The sequence below is a fragment of the Balaenoptera musculus genome, chromosome X (assembly GCF_009873245.2).
Source record: "Balaenoptera musculus isolate JJ_BM4_2016_0621 chromosome X, mBalMus1.pri.v3, whole genome shotgun sequence".
NCBI classification, from domain to species: domain Eukaryota; kingdom Metazoa; phylum Chordata; class Mammalia; order Artiodactyla; family Balaenopteridae; genus Balaenoptera; species Balaenoptera musculus.
This window is the reverse complement of record NC_045806.1, coordinates 38528624-38542512: the sequence shown is the minus strand read 5'-3', so window position 1 is coordinate 38542512 and position 13889 is coordinate 38528624. Positions and strand designations below refer to the sequence as shown.

The following is a 13889-nucleotide window of genomic DNA, read 5'->3' as shown; positions in this document are numbered from 1 at the left end:
AGAGATCAAGTAATTTGTCCAAATGTGGCATGTCAAAGCAGGTTTCTCACACCAAAACCCATGCCTCTAATGTGATGACAAACCATCAGGGCCAGGACAATTTCCTACTGTGGCAGTGACCTCCAGGGACATCTATTGTCTCAGGGTTGAGGAAATATTGAATTGACTTCTTACCCTTAGACTATCTGGAACACATGAAGTTTCTCAGTTTCTCAGTTTCTCTCGATAACATTCCCTGTTAAAGAAGTTTTCCCTTCTAACTAGCCTAACTCTTTCATGTGGCAGTGGAGGTTCATTTCTTCTTCCGTCCTGAGTAGCAAGAGAGAGCAGCTGCTCTTTCCAGTCCCCTTGCATTTGGAGATTATTATCAAGTCGCCCTGTGGGCATTACTTGCCCAGAGAAAACATGCCAGACAAGTTCTTTTAGCTTTTTCCAGAAATCTCATTTTATAGTTTCCCTCCGTCTCCCTTCTCCCCTTCCCTGCAATGGGTTTCTGATAAAATGCAGGATGAGATTTTTGGCTTGTAGCATGCACTGCCCTTAGGTGATGTTCTATAAATAATGAATGGAACAGAACAACATTTGCAAAAATGCATGTTTTGGCACAAATTCAATTAATGGTATTGGCACTTGCTAACTTAGCAAATAAATGCATTTTCCCTGGCACCCAATGCTGGACTCCAGCTCTTAATGCTTATTTTCTGGGAGTTCTATTTACAAACTGTACTTTCATAAATAGCAGAGAATGTTCGGAGGGAGAAGGGAGAGGCAAGTGATTGTCCCACCCAATTCCCAGGTAGGGAGACTGAGGTGGGAAGGGACTCTGCCGCTCCAGGATGGATGGACAGCCTGGGGCTTCCCATAGTGGGTCACACTGATTCATAAAGCTCCAGAGGCCAAAGGCATTTGCTCATTCCATCATGCAAGCTGCTCTGGAAAACAAGGCCAGATAAAATCCAAGCCGATGTTTGGATGGACATTATTCTGTGCTCCGTCAGCCAGATTCTCAGCCTATGAAGCTTTGTGGCAATGTGTGTGGAGCCTCATCTCAGGCTAGTTGATGGGAATTTCTACAATAAGTGAAGCTGAAGCCAAATTCTCAACCAATATAACTCTGTGAATTCCCATAGAATTACATCAGTTGAGAATCTGGCCTATGTGTACATGCATGTATATAACTCACATTATTTTGTGAGGTCAATCATAAAGATGACCATAAAAGTAGAGATGACCATAAAAGTCTCTTCATTACATTATCATCTTAGACTGAGATTCCATAGTGAGATAAAAGGAAAATTATATGTGTGTCTGTGTATATGTGTATATACGTATATATATGTGTGTGTGTATATATATATATATATATATATATATATATAAACACATACATATATACACACATACACATATATACATATATATACTGGATTCTGTACAAGAATAAGGAAACTCCATGCTATTCAAATCCACTGGGGGCAGTTGTGACTTTGTTTTATTTTATTTTATTTTGTTTCTGTCTTCCCAGGAAGTTTTGTTTTCCTCCATTTTTTGTTTGATTGAGGTATGATGAGCCCAGTTTGGGACGGTTCTAATCAACCCTGGACAGATGAGTTCTTTAAATTGCTCAGAAAGCGCTTGAGAATTCCATTCAGGAAGTTCCAAACACTAGAGCAATTTAGAGTTGGCTGTCGGTGCTTCCCCCAATGCAGGTGGCTTTTATCTTTATTATGGATTGTTCAGTGAAACATTTTGGTCACTTGAGTTTATTTTCAATGTAACATTTAAACCTGTAAAGAATAAATCCCATATGTGCAAGAGGGAATAACAGCAGAAAAGGAGAAATGGAAATTTTCACCTTCTCCCTCCAACCATTGGTTCAGGGCCAACCCGGGTCTGCACTGGCAGAACATATCAGCCTTTCAATGAATGCCATGTCTTGTGCTGTGTAAAAAAGGTTGGTGGTCTTGGTCTGGTGGGTCTATGTGGGTAACTGCCTACATCACTGACCTGAGCCCAACAGATCTGACCCCAGGGCACAGAAGCTGAAGAGTGGTTGGACCCAATGGAAAGCGTCTCCCATGTCTCTGGGTCGAGGCTGATGTGAGACATTCTTAGACAGTCTTTGATGGCTTTTCAGTGCCTCCTCTCATCTGACTGTATAGACAGCTCTTCTTCCCAGGGATGTGGGTGGTGTCTCTTCTCTATGGCTTCAAGCTTCTCTCACATTTTAAAGGCATTCAATTCAGCCAATTACTGAGCAGATTCTACATTCTCTGGACCCTGGGTTGGGCTCTAACCTGAAAGAGAGAGCCCAAGCCTTAAGGAGCTCATAGCCTGGCAGGAAAGGGGGAAGCCAAGGCCATAGCCAGCTCGTGGCATCCTGGAGCTGAGCAGCAATGAGTTGCAGTCAACTACGGCTTGGGGGGTAGAGAATGATACCGAAACTTGGCCTTTGTGCACTGGTGCCAAATTGAATCTCAGAGTCAGAGTTTTGGGTGAAGTAGAATAGAATAGCTTTATTGCTTTGCCAGGCAAAGGGGGACACAGTGGGCTTGTGCCCTTCAAAACTGTGTGACCCTGGGAATTCCCTGGTGGTCCAGTGGTTAGGACTCTGTGCTTCCACTGCAAGGGGCCCAGGTTCAATCCCTGGTCAGGGAACTAAGATCCCCACAAGCTGCAAGGTGCGGCCAAATTAAAAAAAAAAGGAAGTCTTCTCCATGAGGCTTTCTCCAAAACTGTGTGTCCCTACCCCGGGGGTGGGGGGTGGGGTTTGGTGAGGAGTTTTACAGCAGTGGTTCAAGGGCGGGGTTGCTGATAAGGATCAGGGTGTGTGCAGGGCCTGCATTCCTTTTATCTGGCCTCAGTCGGTCTCCTGATGTTCTCTCTCTCTGGAATGAAGAATGCTTCATCAAGTAGTTAACATCTTCCATTTGTTGGGGGTTTTAGTTCTGCAGAAAAGCTCAAAGATACTGTTATGTGTATCCCTTGAGGCGGAACCAGGACCCTGCCCCAAGGCTGTGCTATTGTTCCTTGACTGCTTCTCCCTTGTCTCTGCGTCCCCTCCCTTCCCTAATTAGTGGCTGTTTGAACCTGCCCTTTGGAACTCAGGCAAGGTCATGGAGGCTGAACAGAAAGGCTCCCATGCCCAGGAGCCCCACAGGGTCCTGCTCGGTTTCAAGAGGGATCCAACAGAGAGAGGATAGCCAAAGACTAAGACCTTAAAAGATGAGTAGCACTTTGTCAGGAGTTGGGGACGGGGGAGAATGTTCCAGGCTGAGGAAACCCCATGTACAAAAGCACAAAACAGTCAAATATTTGTATGGTTTGGGGAATCCCTTCAGTGGCTCCCCTTAGCTGTTATGCTAAAGGGCAAACATGGCAGCATGCCTACAAAGCCCTTCACTTGGCTGGCCTCTCTGCTTCTGAAATTTTTCTTTCATTCTTTCCCTTCCTTTACCTTCTCCCTAAGCCTTCTTAATTCCTTGGACCAAGCCTTCTCACATTGCTGCATATTTGCATTTGCTACCTTAATCACCTTTTCCCTGCTCCTTTTTTCTGAGTAAATCTCTCACCCTTTGAACTCCTCCTAAGCTTTTCCAGGATTCCCTCCCTGACTCCTTCTATCCTCCCCAGAGGTGACATTTGATGTCCCTTGGTATTTTCATGGTTCCACAATACTGTCATTGCTGAGCCCCTTGTGGCAAAGACTGGGCCTCTCAGACCTGTGTCCAAAGCACCTAACGCATTGCCTAGTGTTGAGGAGGAAAAACTTTTCCTCTATCCTCTTAGGTTCAGTAATTGGAGGTCTGCAAATTAAAGTGGCAAAAGACAGATTAGCAAGAGGGGGGAAAAAACAGATTTAATTAAGTACCTATGCTCAGGAGTTCAGAAAAAAATGTGACCCAAGGAGGTGGTTGCAATTTTTACATATCACCTTAATAGGAGATGGGGAGGGGCAGAGGAGCACTTCTGGGAGAACAAATGACTTTTAGGAAAGACAAATGGGCACTTAAGAGAAGAGATGGGAGATATGATAGTTTTATGACAATATCTGTTTGAAGTGACTTCTTATCCAAATGCTGACTTGTGTTTACTTCTCCTCTTCATTGATAAGAGTCAATTGTCCCTGGTTGTGAAACTCCTGGGAGGATATTTATGAGAGTTGAATTATTCGGGGAGGCTTTGCTTTTAGGAAGATAAGGGGAAGGCTAGAAAAAGTCTCTTCCTGCATCTGTTGAATCTTGAATATCTTCAGTTCAAAATAACCCTTATGTCACTGTGGCATATTCTGAACCCCTTCATTGGCACATGGTGGATGCTCCAAAAACATTTGATGAGCAAATTAAGTATTCCAAACTTGCTCCTTTTCCAATGTTCTCCTTCTCGGTAAAAGGCACCATCACTGGCTAGTTGCCCAAGCTCTAAACCTAGAATTCAGCCTTGATTTGTCTCTTGTGCCACATCCAATTCAGTAGCTGTTCTTGTCAGCTCTGCCTCCAAGATATACCATGAACCTATCCACTCCTCCATCTCCAGTACCATCCCTTCCTCTCAGGAGCCATCATCTTTTGCCTGGACAACTGCAAGAGCCTCTTCATGTGTCTCTCCCGACTTCCACACTAGTCTCTGAATAATCACCACCCACACAGAAATCAGAGCGACCTTTGTAAAAGGCAAATCTGCATATGTCTATTTTAGCCCCAGATACTCCCAGAAAATAGAGTCTGTGGGAAAGCTCATGTGGTCCTATGACATTAGGTTGTGCAATCCCAGGAAACTGGAGTGAGGGACGAAGGAAGTGAGGCAGGGAAGGGTGGCGAGCCAATGGAGCGTGTATTACAGATTTAGTATCAAGTGAAACTGATTGCTTGAGCTGATGGGCTGACTTCCAAGAAGCCATGTAAGGATTGCATCTCAAGACAGTCTGTCCAAGGGGAGAAAGGTGGAGGAATATACCAACTTCTGTCTCCTGTGGGTCAAAAGACATCAACTCCACATAAGACATCAACTCCCTGCACTTAGGGGTATACGTGCCTCCTTGTGAAGGGGGAAAATCCCAAGGGGAGGTGAGAGGCACATGGAGGAGATAGGAGGTGAGGTGATGTTGGATTCTGTCTATTTGAAGTTAATCACAAGCTCATACAGAGCTGGTCACCACTGTACCAGGGCAGACAACCTTGCCAAAGGCACCATCAACAGGTGAGGCTGCGAAGATCTTAAGTGATGTCTGAGAGGCAAAAAAAAGTCCCCTCTTCAGAGGGCCCTTCAGTGATCACCTACCTCTACCCAGTGACTCTCTACCAGCTCACTTGGCTTTATTTCCCCATACACTAATCTCCATCCATAATGACCCCAGTCATTCCTTCACTTCCTATTGTCTTTCTCCCTTGACTAGAATGGAAATGCCGTGTAGGCTTAGAGCTGGGAGTTCTGAATGCTGGACTCAGGAAGAAAATGTATGTTCTTATCTCACCTCATGACCAGGCTTCCTGAGGCTTCCAGGTGTTGATTGGTGAATCAGTCATTGAAGATAAAAAGAGAGAGCTAGAAGAGATCTGCCCCCTTCCCCCAGTCCATGATGGTACCTTTATTTCCATTAATCATAGTAATTCCTGAATTTGGTTACTCCTCCTCCCCATTTAAAATCCTGTGGCCATTTCCCATTGTCTCCAGGACCAATTTCCAAACCCTCAGGATCTTGTAGAAGACTCTTCTTGATCTGGGCTCTGGTGACCTAGTCTCTCAGCACTTCATCTCCCTGCTTTCTCCCCCGCTCCCTGCCCCCGCCCTGTTCTTTCACGGGACTGCTGAAGATGGATGAGCGGGTTGGACACAGCGCCATTGTGGAGGGCGCCATTGCCGTCTTGTGAGTGGTGTCCTCTAGAGCTCAGAGTGCACAGCCTGAACCAGGCAACCCTGCCCTACCCTTGTCAGCAGCTCTCCAAAGCACCCTGCTCACTTTTGTCCCCAGGGACCTTATGCTTCCTGCTCTCTCTGCCCGGAAGGCAGAGTTGACAATGTCTGCCTACCTAAAACCCATCACCTCCTCCAGGAAGCCTTTCCCCCTCCTCTGTGCCCTCATAGCATTCTGTGGTATTCTAATCACAGTACCCAACCCACTGTCCTATAACTGAGTTGACTGGGCTGTGTCCTCCTCCAGTGTGGTAGATTGGACCAGAAATGGCCACAACACATGGTCAATGCATACAACGGAATATTATTCAGCCTTAAAAAGGAAGGGAATTCTGACACGTGCTACAACATGGATGAACCTTGAGGACATTGTGCTAAGTGAAATAAGTCAGTCACAAAAGGACAAATACTGTGTGGTTCCAATTATCCGAGGTACCTAGTGGAGTCAAATTCATAGAAACAGAAAGTAGAATGGTGGTTGCCAGGGCCTGAGGGGAAGAGGAATGGGGAGTTAGTGTTTAACTGGCATGGAATTTCAATTTTGCAACATGAAAGGAGTTCTGGAGATTGGTTGTACAACAATGTGAATGTAGTTAATGCCATTAAACTATACACTTAAAAATGGTTAAGATAATAAATTTTATGTTTTTTGTATTTTACCACAATTTAAAAACTTTAAAAGGGGCTACAACAGTATGTTGTATGCCCATATGTTCTGGTCAATCCACCACCACATGACAGAGTCTCTCTCTAGTCCCTTGGAACCTGGGAAGGCCCTCGTTAACTGCCATGGTAACATAGAATGTGGAAGAGGTGCTGCTACGTGGCTTTAAGAGGCTGGATCATCAAAGAGAACACAGCTTCTGCCTGGCTTTCTTGGGAAAGGGGCTTTGGGATTCTGGAGCTATCATGTAGGAAGTCTGGCTACCTGGAGGCCACCATGCCAGAGAGGCCACAAAGAGAGACCATAGAAGATAGAGAGATGCCCAAGAAGCAACAGCTGTCCCAGCCCGCAGCCGTGTGAGTCTCCCCAGCGTCATTGCCAGATTTTGAATGAACCTAGGATGGGTCCAACCCCCAGCTTTTCAGGTGCCCCAGCCAATGAGTAGAGCAGATATGAGCTGTCTCCTCTGAGCCCTACCCATGTTACAGAGCAAAAGAAATATTTTTTAGGATGACCAATGTGTCCCAGCTTGCCTGGGTCTTTCCTGAGTTTAGCACTGAAGGTCTTGCATCCCAGGAATCCCCTCAGTCCTGGGCAAGCCAAGATGGTTGGTGTTACAGGCTGAGTTGTGTCCCCCCAAATTCATCTGTTGAAGTCCTAACCCCCCGGACCTCAGAATGTGACTGTATTTGAAGACAGGGTCTTTAAAAAGATGATTAAGGTAAAATGAGATCGTTATGGTGGGCCCTAATCCATTCTGACTGGTATCCTTCTAAGAAGAGGAGATGAGGACACAAACAACACCCAGACTGAGGAGTGACTATGTGGGGACGCAGTGAGAGGACAGCCATCTGCAAGACAAGGAGAGAGGTTGAGAAGAAACCAAGCTTGCTGACACGTTGATCTCAGACTTATCTCCAGAACTGTGAGAAAATAAATTTCTGTTGCTTAAGCCACCTGGCCTGTGATATTTGTTATGGCAGCCGGAGCAAACTAGTGCAGTTGGTCATTGTTGTGGACTAAATGTTTGAGTCTCCCCACCCCAATTCATATGTTGAAGCCATAACCACCCAATGTGATGGTATTTGGAGGTGGGGCCTTTGGGAGATAATTAGGTTTAGATGGGGTCATGAGGGTGGGGCCCTTATGATGAGATTAGTCCCCTTACAAGAAGATGAAGAGGGCGAGATCTCTTTTTCCGAACACACACAGAAGAAAAGTCATGTGAGGACACAGTGCAAGCCAGTAAGAGGGTCCTCATCAGGAACCAAATCTACTGGCACTTTGACCTTGAACTTCCAGTTTCTAGAACTATGAGAAAGAAATTTCTGTTGTTTAAGCCTCCCAGTCTATGGTATTCGTTAGGGCAGCCTGAGCTGACTAAGACAGTCACCCTGGCTGTTATTATATTGAAACCCTAAGTTTTGGGGTGGCTTCTTATGTAACAGCCAATAACCAGGCCACCCTGATGATGAACTCCTTGAGGGGAGGGGTCAAGTTTTTCATTATTATATTCCCAGCTCCTCACTTCATGCATAAATATTCTTTTTTTTTTTTTTAATTTTCAAACATCAGAAGGACTGGCTGAACAACTGAATACACTGGGGTGGGGGACAGTAACTGTCCCAGATGGGCAGCGTCTTAGGTGGATTATGTAACTGGGTTTGAGAATGTCTGAGTACGTAAAGCTATGTGACAAGTCGATTGCCTTTAGCAGGTCAACCCCATCCTTTTCCTTCTGGCAAGCACAGGCAATGTGATTGCTTCTACCTCTGCAATTGCTCAGTGGCCCAAATGTAGTTACCAATCAGACCTTTTGCTTATTTCATCTCCCACCCGGCAGGGGCTATCGGAACATATAAAAATCATCCTGGCTTACATCTGCTTCCCCAGTCATCGCTGGCTGGGATTTTGGACCATTATCTGTCTGTAATGATGTCTCTCTTCTCTCAATAGTGTCCAGATTTATTGAATTGGAAAGTCTTGGATCCTTCTGGCTAAGGATGAACCTCCGGGTTTACGACTCCTCACCTAGGTCTCAATTCAGAGTCACCAACAGCTGCTCAGCACACGCTATTTAGGCTGCAGGTGTAGTTCACTAGTAAAATAAACACCTGATTCACATATGCGAGCGATCCAGAATATTATCCAGATGTTGGGACAAATACAATGGTATCATCTGTGGGAAAAACACATTAGCTGCCGCGAGGGGCAGAGGCCCTGGACAGAGTTGATGTGCAGCCTGGAGTGTGACGTGCTGGGGTGGTGCATGCCAAAAGGCCACACCAGTGGATCCCACCCTCGAGCTGCAGCCCGATTCTGTCATTGCTGCAAGATTGTTGATTTAGGGATAAACAATCTAGACTAAAAGAAAAAAAAATCGCACAGCTCTCTGCCCAGTTTGGAGCTGGACTCTTGTTTGTGGTCTCAGGAGGTTGATCGTCAGTAGAACTGTCTTGGTTCCAGCAGACAGGCCATGGGACACTGAGTCCCCTCACTTCTGGGCTATCTGCTTCCAGCCTATGCATGACTACCTGAGTGGAGGGCAGCAGTGTAGGGGTGGGGATGATGACAAGGATAAGAGGGGTTATCTGGGACTTGCCCAGCTCCCGACCCACCAGTGTTGTGTCAAAGCCCCCAGTCTCCCAGCTTGGGAGGGAAGAGGCAGCAGCTGAGAAACAGAAGGTAATTCTTAAGTTCTAAATATTTTTATTGAAGTATAGACAAACAGAAAAGTACATAAATTAGAAATGTACACATCGATACATTTTCTCAAACCAAACACACTCACATAACCAATACCCAGATCAAGAAACAAAGTGTGACCTGAAACATCCCAGAAGCCCCTTTATGCTCTCCACTCGTTATCCCCGTTCCTGAGGGTGGCCCCTATCCTGACATCTAACAGTACCAATAGGTTTCGTCTGTTTGGGGGAACTTATATAAATTAACTCATCAGTATATACCCTTTTTGGGGTCTGGTTTCTATGGCTCGACATTTTATCTGTGAAATTCATCAGTGTGTTGTGTGAAGTTATAGCCCGTTCATTCTCATGGCTGTGTAGTATTCCTTTGTGTGAACACATCACAATTTATTTATCCATCCCACTGTTGATGGGCATCTGGGTAATTCCTAGTTGTGACTATTATGGAGAGTGCTGCTATGAACATTCTAGTACTTATCTTTTGGTAATATAAGTAAACATTTCTGTTGGATGGAGAGCTAGGAGCAGAGTTCCTAGATCAGAGGATATGGGTCAGTAGGTTGTAGCTGTCCTAATTCATTCAGGAGAAGTTTGGTTGAAAGAAGTGGAAGCACGGATGCTCATTATTTTGGTGTGTTGCCATTCCAGGGCTAGTCTGAGAAAATTCCAAGAGGAGAAATTGTGGTCTTTCCCCCTTTGCTTTACTTCGTGTGCTTTCTCCTGCGCACATGCCCAGGCATGCACACGTGGCCTCCATTCTCACAAGATGGGTTGCAAAGAGAAGCCTTCTTCTTGAGGTGTTTTGTGGGAATGTCACAAAGACCCCTTGACCCCAAAATGTCCCCCAATGGCCTGATGTTGATGTCTGAATTTCCTTGGTAAAACATATAAGTGAATGACAAATAGTTGTGGAAAAGGCAATGTTCTAACCTGAAAAACCAAAGCCAACACTGAGCCAATAAGCCAGGAGGATGCAGGCTGGGGTAATCACGAGGCCAACATGGCATTGGACATGCGATTTGCGAGGGGGTCCGTGTCAGAGTCAGAATTTGTGGGTAAATCTGAGATGAACCCTGGTCCACAGTGAAATTCCTTGGGAAGTGTTTAAAAATCCTACAGTGCAGGCCACCCCCAGACCAATCAAATAAGACACTCTGGGGGAGAGTCCCAGGCACCAGTACTTTCTAAAGCTCCTCTGGTGGTTCCAGTGTGCAGCCCAGATGCGATTTTGTTCCCCAGGGTAAATGTTGACCACTTCTGCCAGAGGACATCTGGCAATGTCTGGAGACATTTTTTGGTTGTCACAACTGGGGGCGGGTGCCACTGGTATTTAGTGGGTAGAAGCCAGGGATCCTGCTAAACATCCTGCAGTGCACAGAACAGCCCCCCACAGCAAAGAATTATCCAGCCCCAAGTGGCGATCATGCCTAGGTTGAGAAACCCTACTCTGGGCAAATTCTCATGGATGATCTCTGTAAAAGTCTGAGGCTTTGTCTCAGCAGACTCTCTTGATCAGGATGATGAATGATAATTTTGAGCAAGGAAATTTCTCCTCTCTCCTGCCTTCTGGAGACTGACGATGATATCTCCTTCATCTCTTCACCTCCCCAGAGAAGTAACCTGCATGAAAGGAACCAGAAGAAAGGAGATGGAAAAATTTACTTCCTTGAAACTAACATGACTTTGTAAATCAACTGTACTTCAATAACAAAACAAAAAAGAAAAAGAAAGTTTCCATAGCCTCAAAAAAAATTGAATACAAATCAACCTCATAAAATAGTAACATTATGTAAATGATGAATATTATGCATAAACAATATTAAAAGCAAATAAACATTATTTCAGTCAAAATTTAAAAAAGGAAATTCACTTCGCTACCTATGTCAATGTCCAACGTGTCAGAACCTTGGACTAGAAACTGGGTGACATGCCGTTGTCCTCATCCTTGAGTTGGGGTCAGGTCCCACGGCGTGGAAAATTCAGCATAATCCCCTTGAATCAAGATGTCCTTTCATATAAAATTTGAAAAACATTTTTTTTCTCACTGTATCATAGGGCTCATTTATGACCTGCTGTTGGACTTTTGTGTGATTGTTTCCTAGATGGAGAGATAGTGAAGAAAGTCTACACACAGCATAATGAAATGCCTTGAAAGTGATCTGGACTGTCCTGGACAGCCTGACACCTCTGCCCCGGAATTTTATAGCACACAGTCTCTGAATCACTCACCTAATTGAGATGTGGCTTATAATAACATTTAAATATGTCACATGTTTATATTTTACACCCCAAGGAGAATGTTCCTTAAGAGTAGGGATTCTGCCTCCCCCATATTTTAGGAGCTCGGGAAATGATGGTAGAAGGAAAGAGAAAGACATGGAGGGAAGGAGGAAGAAAGGAAGGGAAGGAGGGAAAGGGGGAGGGAGGGAAGGAAGGAAGGAGGGAAGGGAGGGAAGGAGGCTTGATGTGGGCCCTGATACATCAGAATCATGTAACTACAGTGATGTATTGACATTCTACAAGGTGTCTGAACGTCCGGGAAACACAGGATACGTTTATTATCAAGCAGTATGTTAGCTATATTTTCAAGTGTTTCTAGACTTTATGGACACTCTGGAGTGTACTTATTTATAAATGACAAATGTGTATTTATAAATACACTCTCTTCTCTGTGTTTCCAGACATTTTAGGCTTTCTGTAATATAGTGATTGTCATACATTTAATATAGTATATATAACTTTTTTTCATAATAACTATTGGACCCATTGCTTTAAATTTAGAGGTATTTCACCTCAGGAGATTTCTGAAGTTGGAAAAAAATGTACAGAGCATATTATTTGAAATAGAAACTAACATTATTGTTTAAATATACATTTATCTTGGAGGTTCTTGATTTTTTTGGATACTCTGTGTCAAAGAATTAGAAAAAAATCCACTCCAGTTATTTGAGTAATCAGTGGTGATGTCAAGGTTTGGGTGGTGTTTGTCTTAAGGAGACCACCTGCTGAAACAGATCTTCCAGGGACGCCTGCATTGGAGCTTCCTGGGGAGGCTTATTAAAAGAGCCTGTTTCTGGGCCCTACTCCAGACTGGCTGAAGCAGAGCCTTAGAATCTTCATTTTTAGCAAGCTTCCCTGGTGATTCTTTTGCACCCAAGAGTCGTTGTGTAAAAAGCAACAGATTTTACAAGTCCCCAGTGGCACACATGATATGTGCAGATGCGTGGTGAGTAGCAAACTCAATAAGACCCCTTGTAACTAAGGCCAATAAAAAAAGCCTAGTGGAGAGAAGTGCCATGGGCACTGGCAACAGCTGGCTCCGAGCCAAGAGCATCCTTTTGGAGCTGCTTTTACGAGAAGGGGGAATTTGCAGTTTGGTTCCTGGAGGAACTGCCTTGTAATAATAATAATAGCAGTAACAACAACAATAATCAAATAGCTAGCAGCCTTTGAGTACCTACTAAATGTTAAATGATGTACTGAGCATATTACACGTACATGTATTTAATCCTCCCAATGCTTCTAAAAGGTAGGTAAAATTATTATCTCCATTTTACAGATGAGAAAAATGAGGCCCAGAAAGGCATTTAGCTCACCTAAGATCACACAGCCAGAAAGAAGCAGAGCTGGGGCTTCACATTCTGGCAGACCAGCCTCAAAGCCCACCTGTGTGACCACCGAGCCTTGCACCAGGCAATACTTGTTCTTCTGAGGCAAGTGAAGAGCAGAATTTGGATTTATTAACACAGTAATTGAAAGGCTTTGCTTAGAGTGCTCCATTTATCAATAAGTAAGGTGAAATAATTGGGCTTCTACATACGCTAGGCGCTGTTTTAAGCCCTGGATATATAGAAATGAACAAAGCAGTGTGTCTCTGACCTCAAGTTGTTCACAGTCCTTAAGGAGAAAGGCAGGAAGCACATCACCGCGTGCATCCATGTGAACCTGCAGCTCCCGTTCGTGCTGTTCTGAGCAGGTGTGAAGCACAGAGTCTTTTCTGGACGAGGAAGGCTGGGAGTTTAGACAAGGCATGGCGAGAATGGCTTGTCTCTGCTCCCTGATGTCTGGGCTTCACCTGGGATGGCTTGAAGCCTGGGGCTGCAGACATCTGGAGATGACTCACACAGTTGGAGCCTGGGCTGGGATGCCTTGAAGGCCGGGCTCAGCAGGGTCTGTTAACCGAGGCCCCTACGTGTTGGCCTCTCCATGTGGCTCGGGCTCAACAGATCAGGGCAGCTCAATTCCAAGAGGGAGCATTCCAAGAGGGCCATCAAAGAGTGAATGTTTCAGGAGAACTAAACACAGGCTGTGTCACCTTTTTGACCCAGAGTTGGAAATTACCCAGTCTTACATTCACCTAGTCCATTGGTCCAGACAGTCATCAGCCTGTCCAAACTCAAGGGGAGGGGGGACCATAGATGTCACTCCTCAGTGAGTTGCATTCCATGAATAGTCATAGTTTAAAGGGGGAGTTTATTAACCAAGGGGAAGGACTCTTTAACTCCGGACATTTATTTGCTATAGTTGCTGGAAGAGAGGGGTTTGTTTGTTTGTTTGTTTGTTCGTTTTTTAGTGTCTCGTGTCATACCCATCAGCCACTTTCAACT

The 13889-nt window shown here is 44.8% G+C and overlaps 1 non-coding gene across 1 annotated transcript; it reads left to right on the top strand.

The window, feature by feature from the left end:
- Positions 1 to 2585: 2585 nt before the first annotated feature.
- TRNAG-UCC lies at positions 2586 to 2658 on the top strand. Its single transcript has one exon. It is a non-coding gene; the product is annotated as a tRNA-Gly (tRNA).
- The last annotated feature ends 11231 nt before the right edge of the window (positions 2659 to 13889 follow it).